The sequence below is a fragment of the Arachis hypogaea genome, chromosome 1, assembly GCF_003086295.3.
Source record: "Arachis hypogaea cultivar Tifrunner chromosome 1, arahy.Tifrunner.gnm2.J5K5, whole genome shotgun sequence".
NCBI lineage: Eukaryota > Viridiplantae > Streptophyta > Magnoliopsida > Fabales > Fabaceae > Arachis > Arachis hypogaea.
In genome coordinates this window covers 74,696,571-74,704,230 of record NC_092036.1, presented here as the reverse complement: position 1 = coordinate 74,704,230, position 7,660 = coordinate 74,696,571, and positions in this window count along the sequence as shown.

Here is a 7,660-nt window from a genome sequence, read left to right as displayed (position 1 = left end):
ATGTTTGAATCATATCTTTTCTTGATAGCCAAGTCATTAATTTTCAAAATCAACTCTTTTTGATTTCTAACTTCAAAATATTTTTCAAAAATCACCTGATTTCTTTCCCACTTTTATTTTCGAAAATCAATTAGTGTTTTTCAAAATGTTTTCAAAATCTTTTACTTAATTTTCGAAAATTACTTCCCCTCTTCTCACATCCTTCTATCTATGGACTAACACTATTCCTCAATGAATAATTCGAACCCTATCTCTCTTGATAAGTTCGAATTCTTCTACTTCTGCCTTCCATTTTTCTTTTCCTCTGACACCTCAAGGAATCTCTATACTGTGACATAGAGGATTCCACATATTCCCTTGTTTTCTTCTCTTTTATATGAGCAGAAGCAAAGACAAAAGCATTCTTGTTGAGGCTGATCCTGAACCTGAAAGGACCTTGAAGAAAAAGCTAAGAGAAGCTAAGGCACAATTTTCTGTAGAGGACCTAACAGAAATCTTCAAAGAAGAAGAACCCATGGCAGCCGAGAACAACAACAATGCCAACAATGCAAGGAAGGTGCTGGGTGACTTTACTACACCTACTCCCGACTTCTATGGGAGAAGCATCTCTATCCCTGCCATTGGAGCAAACAACTTTGAGCTTAAGCCTCAATTAGTTTCTCTAATGCAACAGAATTGCAAGTTCCATGGACTTCCATTGGAAGATCCTCATCAGTTTTTAGCTGAATTCTTGCAAATCTGTGACACTGTCAAGACCAGTGGGGTTGACCCTGAGGTCTACAGACTTATGCTATTCCCTTTTGCTGTAAGAGACAGAGATAGGATATGGTTGGACTCACAACCTAAAGAAAGCCTGAACTCTTGGGAAAAGCTAGTCAATGCCTTCTTGGCAAAGTTCTTTCCACCTCAAAAATTGAGTAAGCTTAGAGTGGAAGTCCAAACCTTCAAACAGAAGAAAGGAGTTCTTGAGATTGATACTCTGAATGCCATATTGGCTCAGAACAAAATATTGACTCAACAAGTCAATATGATTTCTCAAAGTCTGTCTGGAATGCAAAATGCACCAAGCAGTACTAAGGAAGTTTCATCTGAAGAAGAAGCTTATGATCCTGAGAACCCTTCAATGGAAGAGGTGAATTACATGGGAGACCCTATGGAAACACCTATAATCCTTCATAGAGAAATCATCCAAATCTCTCATGGAAGGATCGACAGAGACCTCAACAAGGTTTCAACAACAATAATGGTGGAAGAAACAGGTTTAGCAATAGCAAGCCTTTTCCATCATCTTCTCAGCAACAGACAGAGAGTTCTAAGCAGAACACCTCTGACTTAGCAACCATGGTCTCTGATCTAATCAAAACCACTCAAAGTTTCATGACTGAAACAAGGTCCTCCATTAGAAACTTGGAGGGACAAGTGGGTCAGCTGAACAAGAAAATTACTGAACTCCCTCCTAGTACTCTTCCAAGCAATACAGAAGAAAATCCAAAAGGAGAGTGTAAAGCCATCAACATGGCCGAATTTGGAGAGGAGGAAGAGGCAGTGAACGCCACTGAGGAAGACCTCAATGGACGTCCACTGGCCTCCAATGAGTTCCCCAATGAGGAACCATGGGAATCTGAGGCTCAAAATGAGACCATAGAGATTCCATTGGACTTACTTCTGCCATTCATGAGCTCTGATGAGTATTCTTCCTCTGAAGAGGATGAGTATGTCACTGAAGAGCAAGTTGCTAAATACCTTGGAGCAATCATGAAGCTAAATGACAAGTTATTTGGAAATGAGACTTGGGAGGATGAGCTCCCTCTGCTCACCAAAGGACTGGATGACTTGTCTAGGCAGAAATTACCTCAAAAGAGACAGGATCCTGGGAAGTTTTCAATACCTTGTACCATAGGCACCATGACCTTCAAGAAGGCCTTGTGTGACCTAGGGTCAAGTGTAAACCTCCTGCCTCTCTCTGTAATGGAGAAGCTAGGGATCTTTGAGGTGCAAGCTGCAAAAATCTCACTAGAGATGGCAGACAACTCAAGAAAACAAGCTTATGGACTTGTAGAGGATGTTCTGGTAAAAGTTGAAGACCATTACATCCCTACTGATTTCATAGTCCTAGAGACTGGGAAGTGCATGGATGAATCCATCATCCTTGGCAGACCCTTCCTAGCCACAGCAAAGGCTGTGATTGATGTTGATAGAGGAGAATTGATTATTCAAGTGAATGAAGAATCCTTTGTGTTTAAGGCTCAAGGATATCACTCTGTCACCATGGAGAGGAAGCATGAAAAGCTCTCTCAAAACAGAGCCCCCACAGTCAAACTCTAAGTTTGGTGTTGGGAGGCCACAACCAACCTCTAAGTTTGGTGTTGAACCCCCAAATTTAAACTCTAAGTTTGGTGTTGGGAGGTTCCAACATTGCTCTGAATATCTCTGAGGCTCCATGAGAGCCCACTGTCAAGCTACTGACATTAAAGAAGAGCTTGTTGGGAGGCAACCCAATGTTATATTTTATCTATTTTTCCTTTGTTATTTTATGTTTTCTGTAAGTTGATGATCATGAGAAGTCACAAAATCAATTGAAAAAACAAAAACAGAAAGAAAAACAGCACACCCTGGAGGAGACTTAGCTGGCGTTTAAACGCCATAGAGGCTAGCAGATGTGCGTTTAACGCCCAGTCTGGCACCATTCTGGGCGTTTAACGCCAGAAAGGGGCACCAGACTGGCGTTAAACGCCAGTAAAGGGCAAGAAGATGGCGTTAAACGCCAGAAATGGGCACCAGCCCGGCGTTTAACGCCAGAATTGGCACAAAGAGCAATTTTGCTCGCCACTTGGTGCAGGGATGACTTTTCCTTGACACCTCAGGATCTGTGGACCCCACAGGATCCCCACCTACCCCACCACTCTCTCTCTTCTTCACCCATTCACCAATCACCTCAACACCTCTTCCCCAAAAACCCTTCACCTATCAAATCCCATCTTTCTCTTTACCACTCACATCCATCCTTCATAAAACCCCACCTACCCCACCATTCAAATTTAAACCACTTTCCCTCCCAAACCCACCGAACCACAAGGCCATCTCCATCTCCTCTATTTCTTCTTCTTCTACTCTCTTCTTTCTTCTTTTGCTCGAGGACGAGCAAACCCTTTAAGTTTAGTGTGGTAAAAGCATTGCTTTTTGTTTTTCCATAACCATTTATGGCATCCAAGGCCGGAGAAACCTCTAGAAAGAGGAAAGGGAAGGCAAAAGCTTTCACCTCCGAGTCATGGGAGATGGAGAGATTCATCTCAAGGGTGCATCAAGACCACTTCTATGAAGTTGTGGCCTTGAAGAAGGTGATCCCCGAGGTCCCTTTTAAACTCAAAAAGAGTGAATATCCGGAGATCCGACATGAGATCCGAAGAAGAGGTTGGGAAGTTCTTACTAACCCCATTCAACAAGTCGGAATCTTAATGGTTCAAGAGTTCTATGCAAATGCATGGATCACCAAGAACCATGATCAAAGTGTGAACCCGGACCCAAAGAATTGGCTTACTATGGTTCGGGGGAAATACTTGGATTTTAGTCCGGAAAATGTAAGGTTGGCATTCAACTTGCCCATGATGCAAGGAGATGAACATCCTTACACTAGAAGGGTCAACTTTGATCAAAGGTTGGACCAAGTCCTCACAGTCATTTGTGAAGAGGGCGCCCAATGGAAGAGAGATTCAAGAGGGAAGCCGGTTCAACTGAGAAGGCATGACCTCAAGCCCGTGGCTAGAGGATGGTTGGAGTTTATCCAACGCTCAATCATTCCCACTAGCAACCGGTCCGAAGTTACTATAGACCGGGCTATCATGATTCATAGCATCATGATTGGAGAAGAAATAGAAGTTCATGAGGTTATATCCCAAGAACTCTATAAGGTGGCGGACAAGTCCTCTACCTTGGCAAGGTTAGCCTTTCCTCATCTCATTTGTCACCTCTGTTATTCAGTTGGAGTTGACATAGAGGGAGACATCCCCATTGATGAGGACAAGCCCATCACTAAGAAGAGGATGGAGCAAACAAGAGACCCCTCTCATAATCAAATCCTTGAGATGCCTCAAGGGATGCACTTTCCTCCACAAAACTATTGGGAGCAACTGAACACCTCCCTAGGAGAATTGAGTTCCAACATGGGACAACTAAGGGTGGAGCACCAAGAACATTCCATTCTCCTCCATGAAATTAGAGAAGATCAAAGAATCATGAGAGAGGAGCAACAAAGACAAGGAAGAGACATTGAGGAGCTCAAGCACTCCATAGGATCTTCAAGAGGAAGAACAAGCCGCCATCACTAAGGTGGACCCGTTCTTTAATTTCCTTGTTCTTTATTTTTCTGTTTTTCAAAAATTATGCTTATGTTTATCTATATTTGTGTCTTGTGATCATTAATGTCTTAGTGTCTATGCCTTAAAGTTATGAATGTCCTATGAATCCATCACCTTCTTGAATGAAAAATGTTCTTAATTGAAAAAGAGAAGAATTGCATGAATTTTGAATTTTATAACAGTTTAATTATTTTGATGTGGTGGCAATACTTTTGTTTTCTGAATGTATGCTTAAACAGTGCATATGTCTTTTGAATTTGTTGTTCATGAATGTTGGCTCTTGAGAGAATGATGAAAAAGGAGACATGTTACTGAGGATCTGAAAAATCATAAAAATGATTCTTGAAGCAAGAAAAAGCAGTGAATACAAAAAAAAAAGAGAGAAAAAAAAGAGAAGGAGAAAAATGAAAAAAAAAAGAGAAAAGAAAAAAATAATAAAGTTGTGATCCAACGCAAAAAGAGTGTGCTTAAGAACCCTGGACACCTCTAATTGGGGACTCTAGCAAAGCTGAGTCACAATCTGAAAAGGTTCACCCAATTATGTGTCTGTGGCATGTATGTATCCGGTGGTAATACTGGAAGACAGAGTGCTTTGGGCCACGGCCAAGACTCAATAAGTAACTGTGTTCAAGAATCATCATACTTAACGAGGAGAATCAATGACACTATCTGGATTCTGAGTTCCTAAAGAAGCCAATCATTCTGAATTTCAAAGGATAGAGTGAGATGCCAAAACTATTCAGAGGCAAAAAGCTAAAAGCCCCGCTCATCTAATTAATACTGATCTTCATAGATGTTTTTGGAATTCGTTGCATATTCTCTTCTTTTTATCTTATTTGATTTTCAGTTGCTTGAGGACAAGCAACAATTTAAGTTTGGTGTTGTGATGAGCGGATAATTTATACGCTTTTTGGCATTGTTTTTAGTATGTTTTTAGTATGATCTAGTTAGTTTTTAGTATATTTTTATTAGTTTTTAGTTAAAATTCACTTTTCTGGACTTTACTATGAGTTTGTGTGTTTTTCTTTGATTTCAGGTATTTTCTGGCTGAAATTGAGGGACCTGAGCAAAAATCTGATTTAGAGACTAAAAAGGACTGCAGATGCTGTTGGATTCTGACCTCCCTGCACTCGAAGTGGATTTTCTGGAGCTATAGAAGCCCAATTGGCGCGCTCTCAACGGCGTTGAAAATTAGACATTCTGGGCTTTCCAGCAATATATAATAGTCCATACTTTGCTCAAGATTTGATGGCCCAAATCGGCGTTCAAAATCACCATCAGAATTCCCAGCGTTAAATGCCGGAACTGGCACAAGGATGGGAGTTAAACGCCCAAACTGGCACCAAAGCTGGCGTTTAACTCCAAGAAGAGTCTCTACACGAAAATGCTTCAATGCTCAGCCCAAGCACACATCAAGTGGGCCCGGAAGTGGATTTTTATGTCTTTTACTGATCTCTGTAAACCCTAAGCTACTAGTTCTCTATATATAGGACCTTTTACAATTGTATTTTCATCTGGGGATCATTGTTCGATCTTAGGATCATCTTTGGACGTCTAGTTCTTAGATCATTGGGAGGTTGGCCTCACGGCCATGCCTAGACCTTGTTCTTATGTATTTTCAACGGTGGAGTTTCTACACACCATAGATTAAGGTGTGGAGCTCTGCTGTACCTCGAGTATTAATGCAATTACTATTGTTCTTCTATTCAATTCTGCTTGTTCTTGTTCCAAGATATCACTTGTTCTTCAACTTGATGAATGTGATGATTCGTGACACTCATCATCATTCTCACCTATGAACGTGTGCCTGACAACCACCTCCGTTCTACCTTAGATTGGGTGGATATCTCTTGGATTCTTTAACCAAAATCTTCGTGGTATAAGCTAGAATTGATGGCGGCATTCAAGAGAATCCGGAAGGTCTAAACCTTGTCTGTGGTATTCTGAGTAGGATTCAATGATTGAATGACTGTGACGAGCTTCAAACTCCTGAAGGCTGGGCGTTAGTGACAGACGCAAAAGAATCGCTGGATTCTATTCCAACCTGATTGAGAACCGACAGATGGATAGCCGTGCCGTGACAGGGTGCGTTGAACATTTCCACTAAGAGGATGGGAGGTAGCCACTGACAACGGTGAAACCCTTGCATACAGCTTGCCATGGAAAGGAGTAAGAAGGATTGGATGAAGACAGTAGGAATGCAGAGAGACGGAAGGGACCAAGCATCTTCATACGCTTATCTGAAATTCCTACCAATGAATTACATAAGTATCTCTATCTTTATCTTTATGTTTTATTCATCATTCATAACCATTTGAGTTTGCCTGACTAAGATTTACAAGGTGACCATAGCTTGCTTCATACCAACAATCTCTGTGGGATCGACCCTTACTCGCGTAAGGTTTATTACTTGGACGACCCAGTACACTTGCTGGTTAGTTGTCCGAAGTTGTGTTTCTGCCATGGTATTGAACACCATGTTTTTGGGTTCATCACCAAGGATTATTTGAGTTGTGAAAAGTATTGATCACAATTTCGTCCACCAGTTACTAAATGCTTTGTTACAAAGTAGCTCTTGATGGTGGACATTCAGTTGGTAATCCCATGTTAGTAAAGCTAAGTTACCAGTTGATGAAGCACCCCTTAGAACTTATTCATCCAAACTTACCTAAGTTAAAGCTTGCTCTCTTGTTGGAGAGCACTGGGATGAGTGTGGGCAAGGAGAGGTGATGCAATGTGATGTGGTGATGGCCTTGACAAGGTTGATGTGGTGTGAGGTGTGGTGCTCTCCAGCAAGCTTGCTGAAGGGTGCTGGAGGGAGCGTGAGCGAGGGACATTGGTCATGAGTGTGTTGAGGTGTCTCCAACAAGCTTGATGGAGAGCTGATGAGCGGATATTTTATACGCTTTTTGGCATCATTTCCATATAGCTTTTATTATGTTTTATTTCAGTTTTATTATATTTTCATAGGCTTTAGTGAAAAATTCATATTTTTGGATTCTACTTTGAGTTTGTGTTTTATGGTGATATCAGGTATTTTCTGGCTGAAATTGAGGAGGTTGAGCAGAAGTCTGATTCAAAAGCAGAGAAAGGATTGCAGATGCTGTTAGGATTTGACCTCCGTGCACTCAAAGGAGGTTTTTTGGAACTACAAACATCCAAATGGCGCACTCGCAATAGCTATGGAAAGCTAATATCTAGGGCTTTCCAGAAATATATAATAGTTCATACTTTGTTTCAGAAATAAAAGGCCAAAACTGGTGTCTAACGCCAGCCACCAACCTCATTCTTGGCGTCCAGTGCCC